General features: G+C 36.9%; 1 protein-coding gene across 2 annotated transcripts in view; it reads left to right on the top strand.

The window, feature by feature from the left end:
- The window catches only part of CCDC146 (coiled-coil domain containing 146), a 141,385-nt gene that overhangs the window by 64,258 nt on the left and 54,028 nt on the right, over positions 1–23,099 (top strand). The window lies entirely within an intron of this gene.

The following is a 23,099-nucleotide window of genomic DNA, read 5'->3' as shown; positions in this document are numbered from 1 at the left end:
ACTGAGCCACCTGGGAAGCAGCTATTTTTAGCAAAGAGTAATAGAAGCTACAGAATCTGATAAGGGATGAAAAATGGAAGGAGAGGAAGAGTTGAGAAAGCACATGAAATACAACTTCAATTGAAGTTAAGTAATCTTATGACAATGAGAGTCGAGAGGCAGCAGTAAATTGGGGAGAGTGTAGCAGTAATATTTCTGTTTTGAATAGAGTGACAAGATGCAAAGTAGAAATACCTAATATACAGTTGAATATCTAAGTATTACAAACAACACAGAATGGAAATGGATGTCAATTTGAAACCACAGGAACCAAAAGGATTGTAAAATATCAGAATCAGAAGAGTACAGTGTCACAAAGACCAGGGGAGAGGGTTTCAAGGAGTCAGCCATCAAATGACCAAAAACTTGAAGAGCTGACTTCCTGTCCTCAACTTGCACAAAATTCCCACCCTCTGACCTTGATTCTCCCTCTTGCTAGGAAACCATTGTGGACTTTCTCATGCTAAGCCTGTCCTCACTCCTAGGATCATCTACTGATGATGGCAGTCAGAACCTTCTATCCCATATCCACTCTCAACATAAAACTGACACATTATGCCCACTTGTTTTTCAGATCTGAACAAATGAACACCAATATATGTTGGAATTTTAAAGTAGTAAGATATGTTTTTATAAGCCCTATGTGAAAAGTGCTTTCATCAGTCAATGCTCACAACATATTCAAACTTCTTTTCTTTTTTTTATGCAAAGTATATTCAAAAGGGATCTGCATTTACTGTATCTGGATCAGATTCCAAAAGCACATTTTCCTTTCCCTTAATAGAGTTTATTATTAAATAAAGAAACCCTTTATGTTTCTATTTTTATCAAAAGGAGTTAAGTAAATTTAATAATTATTATTTGTAATGTTGAGATCCCTTTGTTGATATTACACCTATTAATTTAACATATTTGTAGTTTCTGACTTATTAAATGGTTCTTTAGGGAGTGTATGATTTCGTGATAAAAATTAAACTTTCACTTTTTAAACTACTTGAAATGTCAACAATAAATACTGTTTATCTTAATACTCCTTAAAGGTTCATTGTGTATCTCATGGAAAGAACTTTAAACAAAAGCCTGATTTCAGCAATCCACAGAGAGATCAAGAATTGCCTGATTTTGGTTAAAGCTAGAATAACAGTTGGTAGGTTCTTTGTTACATCTTGCAAGTACTTCACCCTAGCATAGATGAAGCGATTTAGACTAGGAATCCCTCCAGCATGGACCTACCATGAAAGATCCACTATGTGGGTCCTTACAGGGGTTCTGGATCAACAGAAATATCCAAAGGTCCACTCTTCATAAGACTACAGAACATATAATCACTTGATGTACTAATAGCCTGTCTTCAATGGGGTATCCAGGGATTCTCAGATTAGAATTTTATGAAACTGGAATATTCCATGGGAGTCTTGGGATGTCCATCTGTCAATACCTTATCAACAAAAATCTCTTTACTATGTATCCCACACCAAAAGGGGATCATGGAGGATCCAAGAGATCCATGGGGTGTGGCACCTAATTTTGCTGTCATTTTTCTAAATTTCCAGAGACTTAAAAATCTTCATATAACCAATGAGGAAACAAAATATATTTTTGTATCTTGTATGAGAGATTGATCTTGAGTTTCCTTTTAATTCCTCAAATCACTGTGGATGGTGATTGCAGCCATGAAAATAAAAGATGCTTACTCCTTGGAAGGAAAGTTATGATCAACCTAGACAGCATATTAAAAAGCAGAGACATTACTTTGTCAACAAAGGCCCATTTAGTCAAGGCTATGGTTTTTCCAGTGGTCATGTATGGATGTGAGAGTTGGACTATGAAGAAAGCTGAGTGCCGAAGAATTGATGCTTTTGAACTGTGGTGTTGGAGAAGACTCTTGAGAGTCCCTTGGACTGCAAGGAGATCCAACCAGTCCATCCTAAAGGAGATCAGTCCTGGGTGTTCATTGGAAGGACTGATGCTAAGGCTGAAACTCCAATACTTTGGCCACCTGATGTGAAGAGCTGACTCATTTGAAAAGACCCTGATGCTGGGAAAGATTGAGGGCAGGAGGAGAAGGGGACAACAGAGGATGAGATGGCTGGATGGCATCACCGACTTGATGGACATGAATTTGGGTGGACTCCGGGAGTTGGTGATGAACAGGGAGGCCTGGCAATCTGAGGTTCATGGGGTCACAAAGTGTCGGACACGACTGAGCAACTGAACTGAACTGAACTGAAGAAAGAAATCATAAAAAAAATGAAAGTGTGTTTTTTTGTGTGTCTTCCCATTGTTTCTCATGATTTATGATAGTTATATTTTCTAAAGTCACCACAAACACTGAATTAGCAAATACCAAACCATTGCTCCTAGGGGAAATATAGGGTTAGGTCTCTGTGAGCCTCTTTCGTCATAATATTTTTGTCAACTGATCAATATATAACCTTATTTTAAATGTTTCTGTTTAAAGACATCTTATTTAACATATACTATTAATTCATTAACACAGAATTCATGACCAAGAGAACAATAATTCATGACTGAAGGAAGCTTTTCTAACCCATGTATTTTCTCCTTAAGGTATATCACAACTTTCTTGCACTGAGGAACACTTGATAGCACCTCAGAACTATGCTCAGGGGCCATTTTAAATGGTGATAACATCAATAAACACACACACACACACACACAAATGTTGAAAAACATGGCACTTAGACCACAAAAAGAACACTTGTTTACAGTATGAGAGCTGAAACAAGACAACAGTGTTGATCTCTGAGCTTAGCTGGGGATGTACGTGCTGGGCAACTCAAACTTTTCACGGCCCTGCACGTGTCTGCAAATGGTCCCCAAGGCCCACAGGTATTATCTTGGGGTTGCAAATAAATTCTAATAAGTAAGCAAATTTGCAAACACACAGTACATGAATAATTAAGATTCACTGTATATTGTTACAAAATCCAAGGCTTTAAATTCTTGAAATGTCTATATAGCCATTTCAAGTTAAGGGTTAATTTGGTTTTATCTGTTTTATCACTTGTGTTCCTTAGGGTATTATTTGTTTTGTCTTCACTAGGTATTTAAAAATAATATATAAATATGAATTTATATAATATATAACATATTCAGTTCAGTTCAGTCGCTCAGTCGTGTCCAACTCTTTGCAACCCCATGAATCGCAGCACGCCAGGCCTCCCTGTCCATCACCAACTCCGGAGTTCACTCAAACTCATGTCCATCGAGTCAGTGATGCCATCCAGCCATCTCATCCTCTGTCATCCCCTTCTTCTCCTGCCCCCAATCCCTGCCAGCATCAGGGTCTTTTCCAATAAGTCAACTCTTTGCATGAGGTGGCCAAAGTATTGGAGTTTCAGCTTCAGCATCAATCCTTATATATGTCTCATTATATTTTACATAATTGTATATAATATCATGCAATATCATTTATATTATATAGTTATATAAATTTAAACTGAATAATAAAATTTAGCTTAGGAATTTGTTTCAGTTCATTCATAAATATAGTGTACATCTTAAACAATTAAATTATTATGGAAAAGCAAAACTATTAAACTAATTCCATGCCACTTGAATAATTTCATGTTGAATGTATATCTTTTGAATGCTTGTTCATTTTCTTCAAAACTTGTTTTTAAAAGACTCAAGTTTATCTTATGAAATACATCTCAGTATATGAATTCTCAATAAATGTTCATTTTAAGCTGATTTCCACTGTGCTCGTAACTAAAGAAAATTTATAAAATAGAGTAAATGTAGTAATTTAATAGTAAACATTTGAACACACTGATAACTTATCACCCAAGTTCTTCTAAGTAAATCTTTTTAAACATGATTCAAACTATAGCATTCTGAGATATAGTCTATCTTACTGAGTTTCTTTCTCTGCTGCTGGCTTGATGTTATCTATGATTTCAGTCATATCCTGTTGTTTGAAGTGAAAAATTTCAGAGTATAAGAAACCATTTGTTGATCATCATCAACAAATGTAAAATTGCTTGGCCCTTATTTTGCTTATTTGAAAGTGTCCACCATTATTTACCACAGCTTCCTCTGCTTGTGTATTTATTTCAATCATGTACAAATGATATGGCATGTGTTTTGATACTTTATATATATTAAAGTTCAGCTTTAACAATTGTTGCACAAGAAGATGACAAAATAGATGCATAAGTTGTGGTCAGTTATGGTATAAACATAGGCTTAAAGTAAGTTCCCATTTTTACTACCATTATCATCTTAAAAACATCATGACATGACAGAGTGTAAAGAGCCTTAGGGTGGTGGTCCAGAAACCCATGATCTTAGTGAGCAAACTCCCACTTTCTTGTCGCTTGTCCTCATCTGTAATATGAGGTCAGATTAGAGAGCTCAAGGTCCTTTTCAGGTGTAATAGTTTATGACTAAATGTTATTAATTAGAAGCCATGTAATAGCAAAGAAAGTTATAAGTGCAGATGGTCCTTTGATTAAATCATTAATTCCAATGGAAAATTATAAAGATATACTTCATTTTAGTTATTCCTCCATTCAATGAGTCCTTATTTTCCATTTATTGAGTCGTGCTCTGTACTAACCCTGGGGATGACAAAAGTGAAAAAACAGGCCCATTTCTCACTTCGTGGAGCTTCAAGCTGCAAAGTAGTTCAAACCAGAGCCAGCCTTGGGCCAAGACAGTATGTTTGGCCTTGGAGAGGGGGTCAGTAAGCACACTAAGGTCTTTTGCACCCCTCAACTCCCTCCCTTAATGCCATGGCATTGGCCTCTCCCTTCGCTAACTCTGAAAATAGCCACTTTTAGAGTCATTCTTTTCAAATTTGACCACAAAGATTGCACAGTGTCTGTATATAATGATGGTTATGTTGGATACACACTGCTTGGCAGAGAAGAGAACTTTCTCTTTTCTTTATTAGGGTTATTTCTCTGTGTCTTAACCCATTTCCATAACTGCTACCACTCCAAAATGATCCATTTACAAAGCAGAGAAAAACAAGTGTTTGGAATGAAAGGGATTTTAAAAAGAAAACCATATTTTATACAAATGGCATGCATAGCTTCCCTAGGTCTAAATTTTACTTTAATAAGCATGTGCATGCTAAGTTGCTTCAGTAACGTCCAACCCTTTGGGACCCTATGGGCTGTAGCCCGCCAGGCTCCTCTGTCTATGGGGTTCTCCAGGCACAAATACTGGAGTGGGTTGTGTTTCATGCCCTCCTCCAGGGGATCTTCCCAACCTAGGGACTGAACCTGCGTCTCTTAGGTATCCAGCATCGGCAGGTGGTTCTTTACCACTACGGCCACCTCAGAAGCCCTAATAAGCATAGGGTTTATTAATTCAATAAAGTATGGATTCTGCAGAATGCACAGAATAAAGATACAGTGGTAGCACTGAAAATATAAGCACATAGAAGGTAAACATATGAAAACTTTTTGCTTTTATATATGCTGTTTTCCCTATTTTTTCCCTCATGTTTTATCTTTGATTCTGCATTATGAAACAGTAGGGGCATGGAGGAGGAAGAAGTTGTTCTTTAGCAGCTATAAGCATGTGGACTGGGGGGTTTTACTTTTCTCTTTTCTAAGGCAAGACCCAGAAGAGGGGTTTAGCCTGACTTGGAGAATCTAGGCTGAGTTTAAGTTGCTCTTCCTCCCTGCTCCACAGCTAGCTAACATCTGCTGCTTATTATGTGGCCCATATTCTCTAATTTTCCTGCTAATTCCCATCCAAACACAGAAAACAGAAATATAGTGCAGAAGAATGTAGCGGAGCCCAGAGAGATGAAGGTGGTGGGATAAAGATGACAAAGAAACAAAGAAAAGAGACTCAAGGGGGAAAGAGGGAGAGAAATTGAATTATGGTGGGGTCTGTACCAGAGTATTTTGTTTAAAGAAGATATTAAGTCCATATGTAAAGCTAATTTTATAGGATTTCTTTTCCGGAATGGGTATTGAGAGAACAAAGTTAGAGGACATGACTGCATCCAAGCAGTAGGGCATCAAAGATAAATGCTTTATCCATCATTTTGCCAGTGGTCAGTTGTGTTAATATTTGCTTCAGATTGTATTACTACATTGATATAAATGAAGTTAAATAAACTTTTAGGACACAGAAGTTCTAAACAGCTTTACTTTACAAACAATGTAAAATTTTAGCCAACATACCCAATTTCCAATGTTTAAAGGAGTTTTACTGTTGAGCTATTTGCTTTCATAACAATTTAATTCACTGTGATTTCTTGAATTTTTCATATTTTAAAATACCAGTACTATAGCAAACAGAATAATAACATTATCAGGTGGAAGTTGAATATACTATTCCAGTAATTAATATAAAATATCTATAACAAACTGCATTTAGTTTATTAAATGAACTTTAATGTTAAACAACTATTTCACACTTTTCTAGTGCTGTAAAACTTCAGGAAATGACATTGCATGTTATCAAGACCAGCCGCTTCATTTTACAGATGAGCAAGGAGGTCTCAAAACAACTAAATGAAAAAAAAAAAAAAAAAAAAAAAAAAAACAACAACTAAATGTCCTGCCCACGCCTCACCAAGGCTGCTGAAGTCTCCCAATTCCACACCATCTACTCTAAACTGATCTCTACAGTACCCTTAATTTGTAGCTAGACTATAGAAACATGCTACAAAAATAAAGTCCACCCATATTAAAACTTTCCTAGTTAAATGCTTCTGGGGTTTTAGAAAGCAATAATTTCCTTATATTTCAAAATAACTGGGAGTTACCAAATGAGCTATTCACATGTCTTGCTATATGATTCAATTTCTCTTATACTTTTATGTATATATTACATATACATATGTATATAATCCATAATCCATCACTACAATTTTCAATTATATAAAACATAATCCATTGCTAAAATTTTCCACCTGTTTTTTATGCTTCTTTGTGTTGTTTGGGTTAGAATATAAGTTCTTAGAATAATAATTTTTTTTAAAACATCTTATGCCTCACCCTGCCCAGAGCTACATTCTAGAAGACATGTGAAAAAAATTTTTTTCTCTTTTCATAGAAAAATTTTCTGATTATAAATGTAATGCTTGTTCATTATTAAAAAAAATTAGAAAATACAGAAATTCTCAGGAAGCAATAAAAATCTCAAACAACCTAACCTTATACATAAAAGAACTAGAACCTTACACCTAAAGGAACAAAACCCAAAGTTAGTAAGAGAAAAGAACTCATAAAGATGAGCATAAATAAGTTAAATAGAGGCTTTAAAAATAGAAAAGGTCAAGGAAACTAATAGTTCTTTGAAAAGATAAACAAAATTGATAAACCTTTAGCCAGACTCATCAAGAAAAAAGGGGGCCCAAAACAATAAAATCAATAATGAAAAAGGAGAAGTTACAACCAACACCATGGACATACAGAGAAGCATTAGCGATTACTAAGAACAATTATATACCAATAAAGTGGACAGCCGAGAAGAAATAGATGAATTCCTATAAATGTACAATCTACCAAGACTGAAATAGGAAGAAATAGAAAATATGACCAGACCAGTTAGAAGTAATGCAATTGAATTAATAATTTAAAAACTCCCAACAGGACTTCCCTGGTGGTAGAGTGGATAAGTCTGCCTGGCAATTTAGGGCACGTGGGTTTGATCCCTGGTCCAGGAAGATTCCACGTGCCCCAGAGCAACTAAGCCAGTGCACCACAGCTACTGAGCCTGCACTATAAGACCCACAAGCCACGACTACTGAGCCCATGTGCCACAACTACAAAAGCCCACGCCCTGGAGCCTGTGCTCTGCAGCAAGAGAAGCCACCACAATGAGAAGCTCACCCGCTGCAACAGAGTAGCTCCCCACTTGCTGCAACTAGAGAAAGCCTGAGGACAGCAACAAAGACTCAGTGCAACCATAAATAAATAAATAATTTTTTTTAAAAAAACCTCCTGAGAAACAAAAGTCCAGGACCACTTGGCTTCACAGGTGAATTATACCAAATATTTAGAGATGATGAACACCTATCCTTCTCAAACTGTCCCTAATTATTACAGAGGAAGGAACACTTCCAACTCATTCTACAATGCCAGCATCATCCTGAAGCAAAATTCCCACAAAGATAAGAAAATTACACAAAAATCACGCAAAAAGAATTTTAGAGGCCAATATCAATAACAACACATACACACATCAATAGCAAATATAGATGCAAAAGTTCTCAACAAAATATTAGCAAACCAACTTCAACAAAGTATTAAAAAGATCATATACCATGATCAAGAGAGATTTAGCTCAGGGATACAAGAATGATTCAACATCTACAAATCAATGTGCTATGCCATATTAACAAATAGAAGAATAAAAATCATATGACCATCTCAATAGATGTAGAAAAAGTATATGACAAAATTCAACATCCATTTATGATAAAACTCTCCAGAAAATGAATATAGATAAAACATACCTTAACATAGTAAGGGTCACATATGATAATCCCACAGCTAACATCATATTCATGGGTGAAGAGCTGAAAGTATTTCCTCCACATGGAATCTAACAAAAAGAATGAAATGAACAAATATAACAAAACAGAAACAAACTCACAAACAGAAAACAAACTACTGGTTATCAGTGGGGAGAAGGAAATGGGGAGGGGCAAGGTAGGGGTAGGGGTCTAAGAGGGGCCAACTGCTATGTATAAAATAAATAAGCTACAAGGATATATCATAAAGCACAGGGAACATAGCCAATATCCTATCATCTTAAATGGAGCATAATCTATAAAAATTTGAATCATTATGTCGAACACTTGAAACTAACATGATACTGTAAATCAACTGTTACTATACCTCAATAAAAGAAAATATAGAAATGTATATAACATCGACATTCCCACCATTTTTTTTCTTTTTTTAAACCTTTTTTTTTCTATCACTTTTTATTGTGGTAAAATATTCATAACATGGAATTCACTATTTTAATCATTTTTAAGTGTACAGTTCAGTGGCATTAAACACAGTCACATTACTATTCAACCATTACCACCATCTATATCCAGACCTTTTCATCATCTCACACTGAAACTCAGTACTCATCAAAAAATAAACCCCCCTTCTCTGCTGCCCTATTACTGGTAACCACTGTTCTACTTTCTGTTTCTATGGATATGAATATTCTAGGTGCCTCATATGAGGGGAGTCATACAATATTTGTCCATTTACATATGGCTTATCTCAGTATAATGTCTCTAAGGTCTGTTCATGGTATAGCATGTATCATAATATAGTTCCTTTTTGGCTGGATGGCATCACTGACTCGATGGACGTGAGTCTGAGTGAACTCCAGGAGCTGGTGATGGACAGGGAGGCCTGGAGTGCTGTGATTCATGGGGATACAAAGAGTTGGATACGACTGAGCGACAGATCTGATCTGATCTGATAAATTGAAGAAAGTGGGGAACACCACTAGACCATTCAGGTATGATCTAAATCAAATCCCTTATGATTATACAGTGGAAGTGAGAAATAGATTCAAGGGATTAGATCTGATAGACAAGAGTGCCTGATGAACTATGGACAGAGGTTTGTGACATTGTACAGGAGACAGGAATCAAGACCATCCCCATGGAAAAGAAATGCAAAACAACAAAATGGCTGTCTGGGGAGGCCTTACAAATAGCTGTGAAAGAAGACAGGTGAAGGTGAAGTCACTCAGTCGTGTCTGGACTCTTTGCGACCCCGTGGACTGTAGCCTACCAGGCTCTTCCATCCATGGCATTTTCCAGGCAAGAATACTGAAGTGGGTTGCCATTTCCTTCTCCAGGAGATCTTCCCAATCCAGGGATTAAACCCAAGTTTCCCGCATTGTAGGCAGATGCTTTACCATCTGAGCTACCAGGGAAGTCCCTAATGAAAAGAAGACAAGTGAAAAGCAAAGGAGAAAAGGAAAGATATTCCCATTTGAATGCAGAGTTCCAAAGAATAGCAAGGAGAGAAGAAAGCCTTCCTCAGTGATCAATGCAAAGAAATAGAGGAAAACAATAGAATGGGAAAGACTAGAGATCTCTTCAAGAAAATCAGAGATACCAAGGGAACATTTCATGCAAAGATGGGTTCAATAAACACACACACACATATATATGTATATTTGGAAAGATTATTTTAAATACCTGAAAATGTTCATAAAAGTAGCATTACACTGTACTCAACAACAAAAACCAAGAATTCTAATAAAGGACAGAAATGGTATGGACCTAACAGAAGCAGAAGACATTAAGAAGAGGTAGCAAGAATACACAGAAGAACTATACAAAAAAGATCTTCATGACCCAGATAATCACAATGGTGTGATCACTCACACTCACTTAGAGCCAGACATCCTGGAATGTGAAGTCAAGTGGGCGTAGAAAGCATCACTATGAACAAAGCTAGTGGAGGTGATGGAATTCCAGTTGAGCTATTTCAAATCCTAAAAGATGATGCTGTGAAAGTGCTGCACTCAATATATCAGCAAATTTGGAAAACTCAGCAGTGGCCACAGGACTAGAACAGGTCAGTGTTCATTCCAATCCCAAAGAAAGGCAATGCCAAAGAATGCTCAAACTACCACACAATTGCACTCATCTCACACGCTAGTAAAGTAATGCTCAAAATTCTCCAAGCCAGGCTTCAGCAATACGTGAACCGTGAGCTTCCAGATGTTCAAGCTGGTTTTAGAAAAGGCAGAGGAACCAGAGATCAAATTGCCAACGTCCACTGGACAATCATTCAAGTTCCAAAAATTCTAGTGACTAATTTGGGGATAACTGGCTGATAAAAAGATATCAGCCTGGGACATTTGTTCAAATCTTCTTTTACATTTCCCTATACACTTTTGTATAGTTTTCTGTATAGCGCTTTCACATTTCTTGTTAAATGTATTTCCATATTTTTATCTTTCCCATTGTTGTTATGAATCAGATCTCTTCTTCAATATGTTTTAAAACTTCCTAGTCTGATTAATTTGCAAATCTATATTTTTATAAATTTATTTTATAAATGGTTTCTTTACTGCATTATAAAATTATTTTTCATATAGGCATTTATATCAGCTGCAAGTAATGACTATTTCTCTGTCTTTGCCATATATACACATCATTTTCTGTCTAAATGCATTGGTATATATTTTCTAATTTATATTTTAGATTCATACATATCACTCTTCCCCACCTTATTTCTGATTTTAACGGGAATTCTTCTAGAGTTCTATAATTAAAATATGGTGCCAGCTATTTGTTTGAAATTAGTGCTTAAGGGATAATACATTCTCAATAGTTGGTACCAAGTCTGTAACTGTTGTCTGATTCTAGCCAACATGGCAGGAGACAGAGTAGAATAGTGAAAAGAGGATGAACCCTGAAGTCACCGTGAATTGGAACCCTTGCTTCTCTCCTTAGAACACAGACTCTCTGACGCATACCTATTTCATGGGATTATCAGAAGATTAATTGAGATAACATATTCCAGGCTCCTAGTGTACTGTTCTGGCATATATTGTTATTATGCACAACCTAAACACTGTCGTTTAGATTTTCCCACAGATTTCTTTGCAATTATAACTAATATTTTATTCATCTATATATTAATTATATTCATCTATTGTTCTCAAAATACACAGCACTTCTCAAAATGCTCAAAATAAGGGTATTCTCTATAAAAAATAACTACTTTGATGAAATACCAATCAATGTTGTATCTCTTTTCCTCTGTAGAATAGAATGTAGTCTCTAAGTTTGATAAGAATATCAGAACATATTCAAAGTATCTTTGTAATATGTTCTAGGAAATTTTGTTCCTTTATGCTTTCTTTTTAAACTAGTCAATATAGTATATTCTAATTCTGTGGTATAGGTCTCCAGCACCGCAGGCAGATTATTTAAACATCTGAGCCACCAGGGAAGCCCAATGTTGACTATAGGGATGATTAAATATATATTATAATTTTGATTATTATAAGATATAATTATATAGGATATCAGGGAAGCACATAATATATAATTATTATATATATATAGAAACTATAATATTACTGAAATAAATTAATGGCCTTTAAAGTATTTTAGGTCAACACTCTTCGATATCTAAATTCTGATACTTCTGATTATCAAGAAATATATATAACCCTTTAAAGAAAATTTCCAAAACTACATTAAAGTAAAGAAAATAATATAGGAGCCCCCAAGAACCCAAAACTTAGCTTCAGCAATCATCAATTCATCCCTCACTTATTTCCTGTATCACTGAACTGCTAATTACTGTAAGGCAAATTCCTAATATCAAAGCAATTTTGTTCATAAATATTTCATTATGTATCTCTAAAAGATAAAAATTCCCTTAAAATGTAACCATGATGCCATAATCATATTTCCTCAACTAAGAAAAATTACTTGATATATTAGCTATCCAGTCAGTTCATACTTCCCTGTTTTACATAATTTTTAAAGTTATCATGCAGTTATGAAACAACTGGATACATAGTTATGTTTGATTGATTTATTCTGTTTTCAGCTTTTAGGAAATGATTTTAATTTTATAATTAAGGTACTATACTGCTCTAAATCATGTCTATAAAACAAAGTATTCAAACAAGTATTGCTTCTATCACTAGCTCCTTGCCTGTTTTCTCTTCTTACAGTATAATTCTATTTTAAAGTTTATTTGTCCTTTATATTTATTAACGTGTCTCTTTATACATAGTAGAGTACCTGGATTTTAGGAAGACTTGTGCTTTTGTTATAATAGTTACTTTTATATTCATACCATTATGTAATAGCATTTCTCCCTTTTTATAATTATTTTTGACTACTGTTGTTTGGTTTCACACTATAAGTGATTTCAAATTAGCCAATATCATCTTCTTCCTCTTACCGGCCTCACAGCATCAACTTGGCACAGTGTCCTTCTATAAGTATCGCCCACCCCTACATGGTCTTTTATACCTGCCAACCTGTACTACCTTTAGTTCTCTAGATGTGTTGCACACTATCTCCAAGCTATCAGCAAGATTATGCTGCTTATTCCTGAGCTTCCCTAACTCATTTAAAAATGAGTAACAGAATAGGATTGTGATCAAATTCCTACAAAGCCTCCTAAGAGCTTTGTGACCTTGTTCAAGTTTCTCAAGCATCTTCAGTTTTATTTTTAAATTTTAGATAGGAATATTTATTTCACAGGATTGTGATGACGAAATAACATACATAAAGCACCTAACATAACAATCTCTCAATAAAAAATGTCAAAAAGAAGAATTATTAATTTGTACTTTTTGTATATTTTCATCAGTATTCTTGGGCTTCCCTTGTGGCTCAGCTGGTAAAGAATCTGCCTGCAATGCAGGAGACCTGGCTTCTATCCCTGGGTTGGGAAGATCCCCTGGAGAAGGGAAAGGCTATCCAGTCCAGTATTCTGGCCTGGAGAATTCCATGAACTGTATAGTCCATGGGTCACAGAGAGTCGGACACAACTGAGCGACTTTCACTATGGTAGGGTTCCATTTCATAAATATTGATATTTATTTAATAAACTCATTTGATGATTTACCCATTTAATAAATACTTATTGAATGACTGCTATTTGCTAAGCACTCGCATGTATGTTTCCTTTCACTTACTCAGCATGTATTTGTGAGCTCCATATGAACTAGACCTTGGAAACATAGTGATGGGAAAGATGAGCATGGTCCCTAGCTTAATGGAATTTTCAGTCTTTTGTAAGTCATAAATTATGCTCTTTCAAATCCCAGGGACGGGAGCCTGGTGGGCTGCCATCTATGGGATCGCACAGAGTCGGACACAACTGAAACGACTTAGCAGCAGCAGCAGCAGCATGCTTTTTCTGAATCTATATTTTTGTCCCAAAGACCCCCCTCTTAGAATCCCTAGGGTTCCACTGCTTGACTTGCCTGGATATTATTTTCTCATTTGACTACATTACTCAGTGTTTACTTATTTGGCTCAAACCTCAACTAAAATGATAACTGCTAGGGTAAGTTGTTCAGAATTTATGTGCAACTTTCTTACAAATTATAATTTGCTATTTTGTCAAAGCTTATAATGTACAAAGCCAAAAAATAGCTGCTAGGATAATGTTTGTAGATAAGGAAAAGCTCTTTATTTTAACTGAACATTTCCTGTTTTTCAGCCCCCTCCTCCAAAATTGAGCCAATTGACACATTTTTTTCACATTCTTCTCAGAACCTTTTTAGCTTAATTTTTTTCCATGGTGTATAAAGTTTTAATAAACTGAATAAAATATATTTCAATATCCAAATAATAAAATATCTCAATTTGAATATTTTTAAAATGTTAGTCAAAAATATCAGAATCATATTTATTTATTTATTTATTTTTCTATGGCAATATTTAGCATGTCTTTGTACATTCTGAGTTTACAATTAAGAGAAAAACAGATATGCTATCACTCCATAGGTTTATCATAAGCTCCTTGAGAACAAATAATACATGTGTGTGTGTGTGTGTGTGTGTGTGCACATGCGTGTGTATTCTGCACTCACTCAAAGAGGGAGTGTTCAAGGAATTTCTTTTGATTGTTTCATTTCTAATAATAATAGTTTATACTTGTTTCATATCTACCAAAAGCTTAATACATGCAAAGTAATATTCTAAGTACTTACATGTTTCATTAATACATTAATGACCCCATGAAGTAGGTGGCTTCAAAACTGTCATTTTCATTTGGCTTAAAGAAACCAAAAAAATATTGAATTTTACAGATAAGATTTAAATCTCTCTGTTTACTATGAAGCCTCAACTCTTAACCACTAAAGTCTACTTCCAATACACGTTTTTAACACTGTGTTATTAATGACATCATGTTGTGATATAGTTTAGCACATTGCAATTCCCCAAAGTATCTACATTTTATAAAACAGAGTTCAGAAGTATATAAGATGGAGAGATCAATTACTAATAATGGACTTCCATGAAGAAACTATAGAAAGAATTGGAGTAAGTTTTTTGCAGTAGCTTTGCATCTGTTTTTTTTTTTTTTCCTTCTTTTCCAATTTGGATTCCTTTTATTTCTTTTTCTGCTCTGATTGCTGTGGCCAAAACTTCCAAAACTATGTTGAATAGTAATGGTGAAAGTCGGCACCCTTGTCTTGTTCCTGACTTTAGAGGAAATGCTTTCAATTTTTCACCATTGAGGATAATGTTTGCTGTGGGTTTGTCATATATAGCTTTTATTATGTTGAGGTATGTTCCTTTTATTCCTGCTTTCTGGAGAGGTTTTATCATAAATGGATGTTGAATTTTGTCAAAGGCTTTCTCTGCATCTATTGAGATAATCATACGGTTTTTATTTTTCATTTTGTTAATGTGGTGTATTACATTGATTGATTTGCGGATATTGAAGAATCCTTGCATCCTTGGGATAAAGCCCACTTGGTCATGGTGTATGATCTTTTTAATGTGTTGTTGGATTCTGATTGCTAGAATTTTGTTAAGGATTTTTGCATCTATGTTCATCAGTGATATTGGCCTGTAGTTTTCTTTTTTTGTGGGATCTTTGTCAGGTTTTGGTATTAGGGTGATGGTGGCCTCATAGAATGAGTTTGGAAGTTTACCTTCCTCTGCAATTTTTTGGAAGAGTTTGAGCAGGATAGGTGTTAGCTGTTCTCTAAATTTTTGGTAGAATTCAGCTGTGAAGCCATCTGGACCTGGGCTTTTTTTTATTTATTTAATCTTTTCATAAAATTATCAGAAACTAAAATGGAAAAACAGTAAGAAAATCTCAGAAATTTTAAAGCATTAAGTTTTAAACTTCCAATATAGTTATGTGTGTTTGTGTATGTGTATTAATAAAGCATGAAACAAAGCAGCATTCCAATGTTAAATGCCTACTACTACAGGTCTGTAAAGGTAACAAGTGAAACAGCCTAGGTGTTAGTACATTGTACATACATTGAAAGGGTAGGGTAGACTGGGCTCCTTTTAAAAGGGGGAAACCTCTTTTATTACTTCTGAAAGTCAGTCTCTGCTAAATGCCAATTGATTATTATAATGTTAGAATATGAATCCAGTGTCATCAAATCTAAAGTTTTTTCAAGAGAAGCTGGAAATTCAGTCTTTATGGCAAAATCTACAAGTTTTTAGATGGTACCAGCTAATTTTCTAATTTTAAAAACTGTACATACTAAAAATATCTGCAGATTTGTACTTTTGACTGCTGTGTGCTAAGTTGCTTCAGGCATGTCTGACTCTATGCAACCCTATGAACTGTAGCCCACCTGGCTCCTCTGTCCATGGGATTCTCCGACAAGAATACTGGAGTGGATTGCCATTTCCTTCTCCAGGGGATCTTCCCAACCCAGGGACGGAACCTGAGTCTCTTACGTTTCCTGAATTAGCAGGTGGAATTTTTACCCCTAGCACCATCTGGGACTGCTAGTTTGCAATATTTGGAGTAAAATACACTGCTGTGACATGGATTCAGGTGCATCTCACATATTTTAAGAGATATGGGCAGTATCTTACCTACTTTTCCTGATTAAGAAATATGTAGAAATAGTTACCAGTCCCTAAATTTTACAACCTATCAAGGATAACTGGAAATGTGGCATTTCCATGAAACGAGGCTCTTCATGTTTGCCAGCAAGCACATTAAAATATTTTGTAATCACTGACTTAGTGAACTAGAAACAGCTGTGTTTGGTGAAGTGTTTGTTAAAATCTACTTTTTAAACTTTTTTTCATGTATTTTTATTTTACTTTGCTTGGGTATCAAAGTTGGTATCAAGTGAAAAAGTTTTAAAATTATACTTGGTGACATTATATGGTTTTCTCTTCTTTTTTCAAAACTAAAAACTATGTCTTCAAATATCATAAAAAAACAGACTTCTTGGCAAACTGTGTTAATTTCTGAATATTCCACCCTTTTCTGAGGAAATCCCAGAATAGGCTGTTTTATAATTACCATGAGCAATTGCTATCCATTGGTTACCATTGAAGTTATAGTATTTCAAAAAATCTATAAAAAACTAATTGGTTCATATAAGTACATAACAAAAGATTCTGAGGATCTAACTTTCAGTTTAAGTATAACACATTATAATACCCATTTAGTTATAAAAATTCTCTTATCTTTCCCTTTAAAGAGTTTTTGTTAGGATTCAAACATTCAGGTATTGGATTGTATGCTTTATTCATGGATTTTAATATTTCTGGTACTTAAATGTGACCTAACAGTCTACAGAAGTCTGAGTAATTATGGGCTGAGCTATGCATCCTTGGAAGTAGATCAGGTTGAGTTGAGGACTTTCCCCCAGTGACAAGCTGTCAGGAGAAAATGTTTGACAGTTTTTCTATTCAAAGGCTAATATTCCATTCCAACCTGTATGGGGAGTGTGCATTCCACATACAATCAACCAATCCATAAATCTTCTACACATAATACCAGCTTATATCCTCTTAACTTTTATACACACTTGCCCACATGCACATACACATACACACACACCACACATGCACGCACACCCTTCAGGCTGTTGGTGTTCCTTCTAGATTGACTTTTTTATATTATTTCGGTGATGTCCTTTATCCTTTTGGCCCAATTCACATGTGTATATGGAGAGGACAGGTCATATATTGAGGTAAAACAGCAAGTTTTAATGACTGCCCTCTATTTTCATGGTTAGTTATTTTACTGATATGTGCAGCCTCTCATGCCACACCCCTATCTGCCAGATGCTGATGGATTCTTGAGGCATGTGCTTAGCACCTGCTGTGTGCTAGGTTCTTGAGACATCAGAATGATTTCCACCTTCAGAGAGCTTCCCATCTGGTGGATAGACATCTGAGCATGATTTCAACGTTAAAGATAAGCACTCTAATTGAGGAATGCGTGAGCTATAGTAACATCACGATGAAATATTTCTACTGTTCAGCAGGTTCTAGATATCTGGGCTATATCAAATGAATAAAAGAGTGAGAGATATTCTGCTTAACAGAAACATCCGTAGAACTCATAGGAAAGCTTACAGCAGGTTTTAAGGACTGGCCTATATTTTCATGGTTAATAATTTTACTCATCAAAATCAAATGGCTTCTGCACACTAGAAATAAACAATCCAAAGATGAAATTGCAAAAACAACTCCACTTACAATAGAATCAAAAAGATTAAAAAACTTTGGGATAAAATAAACAAAATTTAAATGGCTTGCCCAAATATGTTGCCAAGATTTAAAGCTCCCCTACCAGGAGATTAGCAAGAATGCAACTCAAACATCCTCATATTCTGCTCCTGAGTTTCCATTTCATGGTATTAATGAGGAAGTTGCGAGCTGTCACTTCAGGTTTTTGTTCTTTTCCAAACAACACTTCTTCGGTTAGCAATGAAAAGCTTCACTGTCCATCCCAATCTGCCTGCTAGAAGGGGAAGTGGAGGACGCTGCCACAGAGCACGCTCATCTGGCACCGGGGCTTCCCAGATGCCTCTCTGGTAAATGCACTGTTATTTATGAACACCGGGAAGAGCAGTGTGGGCAAATGCATCTTCAAAACAGGAAGGTGGGCACCAAAGGTCCCAAGTTTCTTTGTTGTGGGAAGTGGCTATATCCTTTATCTGTAACCTCATAGCCCAGAGCTGGAGGAATTGGCTGCCAGCCAGGTGAGGGGGAGGTATCCTTAGCACAAAGAGGACCCTGAAAGGTGGGAGCAGCAGCAGAGAGTAGCCAGGTCCGGGGACCTAGCCAACGTGCTCCAGGCTCCTCACTTTACAGTGATGGCTCCTTGGGCTGCACTCTGTGATCTGCATAGTGAGATGAATAATTGACCATCTTTTATACATTTGAAACCCTTGTGTGAGAGATGGGTCCCAGCTCCACTTTCGATCTCTCCCTGCTTAAAGGCACTCCAGATCTGTAAAGGTGCCCTAGAGGTGGGACCCCTGCATGTAAATGAATGAAAACTGATTGGTCAGAGTCGGCAGGCAGCACAGCTCTTCCTGCCCCGCCCCCACACGGCCATTCCTGACCCCACCCCTACTCTTCTAGTTCCTGTTTTTGTGATTTTAGTCATTCGTGTTTTAACTCTGTTTCCTAACTCCATTATGTTCTGACTATCGTGTAAATACCCCTCAGGACTCTGGCCCAGTTAGCTTCTTTACTCTTAACCATTAGTTTGTCCTTTGAAGTTTGGAAGGAGGAATCTGGGTTTTAATCTGGTTCATTTCCTGCCTCCTGGGCTCACAGCCACTCCAACCTGCTATCCTCTTTTCCCACGATCTTTGGAAGTAGGGGTAAAATCATTTAAACAAAGGATAAATGATTGTTAAAATTCCAAGCAACTGCAGTTTCACTGGGACAAATGTATTTTAAAGGAATGTCACTCATTAGCATATATGTGCTTAGACATGCTTTTTATTTATTTGGCTGTGCATGTTATCTTAAAATTACTGTAACTTAACTTTAAAGTCTTACACAGAGCTAAGCCACCTGCATTACTCACCCACAATGTCCATTGCATTTGATACCTTAACTCTGGGAGGCCCTGTTTGCCACTTGTGGCCTCCCCCGCATTCCTGCGGTCGGCCACCAAAGGAGGAACAAGACAGCTGTGGGAGGCAGTACCAGAGCTCTCTGCTCATCCTGTGAGCCTTGCCAACCACACAGAAGGGAGCCGGGGAGCTGTGGGTGAGGCAGCCTGTGTTGTATGGCACTCTCTGCTCTTTGAAGTCTTGTGTTGAGGCCAAGTTACCTGCTCTTGTCCTCCTTTTACACCTGCCCTCTCTGATGGGAAAGTTGGAGTGGAAGTGAATGAATGAACAAGCGTTCTGACAGCCACATCATTGGTTTTAAGATAAGCTTAAGTCAAACAGTGTGAAGAATATTACCCAGTACTTATAAGATACCAAGCTATGTGCTGGGGCTTAGAGATGAACACCCTAGGATTTCTATCATCAGGGAGTACACAGCCTAACAGGGGTGACACATTTAAACATAGGCTGATAATAGTTTACCATGTGCACAATAAGATACGCATCTAGATTTAAAGAAGCAGTAGAGAGAAAGAAGTAATCTGCCTGGAAATGAAAGTCAGCCACAGAGGCTGACTGAGATGTTTCAAAAGAAGAATAAGAATTCTCAAAGTGGACAAGAGAGAGAAATTGAAGCTAGGGCAATACAACATACAAAGACATAGTATGAGACGGTATTCATTTTCTACTGCTTTCATAACCAATTACCATAAACTTGGTGGCTTAAACAACACAAATTTATTATATTCTGTAGGCGAGATGTCCAATACGGGTCTTGATGGGCTAAAATCAAGGTGTTGATAGGACTGCATTCTTTTCTGGAAGCTCTAGGGGAGTATCTGGTTCTCTTCCTGTTCCAGCTTCTAGAAGCAGCCCTTATTTCTTGTCTTGAGGACCACTTCCTCTGGCAGGTCAAATCCTTCTCACACTTTCAATCTTTCCTTCTTCTTCCATCTCATGTACCTAACTCAGCCAAGAAACATTCTCTGCTCTGAAGGACTCATGTGATTAGACCGGACTCAGTCAGATAATCCACAATAATGTCCTCATCTTAAAGTCTGTATCTGCCAAGTCCCGTTTACCATAAAAAGTAACATATGTACACATAATAGGGATTATGATGTGGACATCTTGGGATTGGGGGAGGGGCAAAATTCTGCCAACCACAGGACATGTTCTAGAAATGAAATGGTCACAGTAGGTTTAGAAGGAGAAGAGCCAAGTTTGGAGAGGGTGGCAATCTCCAGATAACCAAGGCCCTTGTATAACAAGTAGAGTAATTTAGACTTCACCCTGAAAGCGATAGGATCCTCTGAAGGGTTTTAAGCAAGGTGAAAATTGTATTTTAAGGCACAGGCATTCTTCCCCAACTGGCTATGCCTCAATAGGATTGACCTCTCCCTGGGGAAAGGTACGAAAATTGTGTTTTAGATAGAGTACTCTGCTGGCAGCTAGAAGGAGATTCAAGGGGACATAACTTGAAGTCAGGAAAGTGCTTAGTTATCTACTGCCACATTCTCAAAAAGAAGTGATGAAGACTGGTGTATAGCACTAAATAGATTCTGTCTATTCTATGAAATTATCTGACATATCTAGTTTAACAGAATCTATGGATGAAATGCCCCATAATATCAAATTTCTCTCTTAAAAAATGGCCACAGTATATGAATGTTGATATTATATCATTTAAGTAAGTCATGTATTCTAAATGTTAGAGGAAAATGTTTATTGCTCTCTAACTCTTAATTCCCATAGTCCTGAATGGCTCTTGCCCAAACAAAGTCCTAGTTTGTCCAATAACAGTAGCCTGCAGGCTCCTCTGTTTGAGAGTCATTGGCATACAGGCAGGTTCAGACTATACAGTTAGTTCAGACTAGGTACAGTGGATAACTTTTAAAAGAAAAAAGGTCATGTCAAAAGCACGGGCAACACCAACTTTCAAAAAGTTGGTGAGAAAAAAACAGAAGAATTAGGAAAGAACCATGAGACCATATGCCACAGGAACCAGAGGAGAGAGTTCAAGAACAATGAACTGTCAGAAGTCAATAGTAATAAATGTCATAAGATTATCATGTATAATAAGGACAGAGGGATGTTTGAATTTAATAATTAAGGTCACTAAGGCTCCACTTCTAACCAAGATGGACTAACAGAAACTAGATTTACCCTCTTTAACTGAAACAACTAAAAAATGGACCAAATCAGGTGAAACAATGGTTTCCAGACTTTGGACAATAGCATAGGGCAGTGATCCCTTGGAACAGGTAAATAAATGAGTTGAGAACTATCAGTTCAGTTCAGTTCAGTTGCTCAGTCGTGTCCGACTCTTCGCGACCCCATGAATCGCAGCATGCCAGGTCTCCCTGTCCATCACCAACTCCCAGAGTTCACTCAGACTCACGTCCATCTACGAGTCTGTGATGACATCCAGCCATCTCATCCTCTGTCGTCCCCTTCTCCTCCTGCCCCCAATCCCTCCCAGCATCAGAGTCTTTTCCAATGAGTCAACTCTTCGCATGAGGTGGCCAGCGTACTGGAGTTTCAGCTTCAACATCATTCCCTCCAAAGAAATCCCAGGGCTGATCTCCTTCAGAATGGACTGGTTGGATCTCCTTGTAGTCCAAGGGACTCTCAAGAGTCTTCTCCAACACCACAGTTCAAAAGCATCAATTCTTCGGTGCTCAGCCTTCTTCACAGTCCAACTCTCACATCCATACATGACCACAGGAAAAACCATAGCCTTGACTAGATGAACCTTCATTGGCAAAGTAATGTCTCTGCTTTTGAATATGCTATCTAGGTTGGTCATTACTTTCCTTCCAAGGAGTAAGCATCTTTTAATTTCATGGCTGCAATCACCATCTGCGGTGATTTTGGAGCCCCAAAAAATAAAGTCTGACACTATTTCCACTGTTTCCCCATCTATTTCCCATGAAGTGATGGGACCGGATGCCATGATCTTCATTTTTCTGAATGTTGAGCTTTAAGCCAACTTTTTCACTCTCCACTTTCACTTTCATCAAGAGGCTTTTTCGTTCCTCTTCACTTTCTGCCATAAGGGTGGTGTCATCTGCATATCTGAGGTTATTGATATTTCTCTTGGCAATCTTGATTCCAGCTTGTGCTTCTTCCAGTCCAGGGTTTCTCATGATGTACTCTGCATAGAAGTTAAATAAGCAGGGTGATAATATACAGCCTTGATGTACTCCTTTTCCTATTTGGAACCAGTCTGTTGTTCCATGTCCAGTTCTAACTGTTGCTTCCTGACCTGTATACAGATTTCTCAAAAGGCAGGTCAGGTGGTCTGGTATTCCCATCTCTTTCAGAATTTTCCACAGTTTATTGTGGTCCACACAGTCAAAGGCTTTGGCATAGTCAATAAAGCAGAAATAGATGTTTTTCTGGAACTCTCTTGCTTTTTACATGATCCAGTGGATGTTGGCAATTTGATCTCTATAATTGCCCCCACTTTACTACTTACAAGAGTGTTTCTCCAAGTGATAATAGAGGGAGGGGATTCCAAACAGAGCCAGCTGGCCTTG

Source organism: Bos javanicus, chromosome 4 (genome assembly GCF_032452875.1).
Source record: "Bos javanicus breed banteng chromosome 4, ARS-OSU_banteng_1.0, whole genome shotgun sequence".
Classification (NCBI taxonomy): Eukaryota; Metazoa; Chordata; class Mammalia; order Artiodactyla; family Bovidae; genus Bos; species Bos javanicus.
The sequence above is the reverse complement of the archived record's forward strand: the minus strand, read 5'-3'. Positions and strand labels throughout refer to the sequence as shown.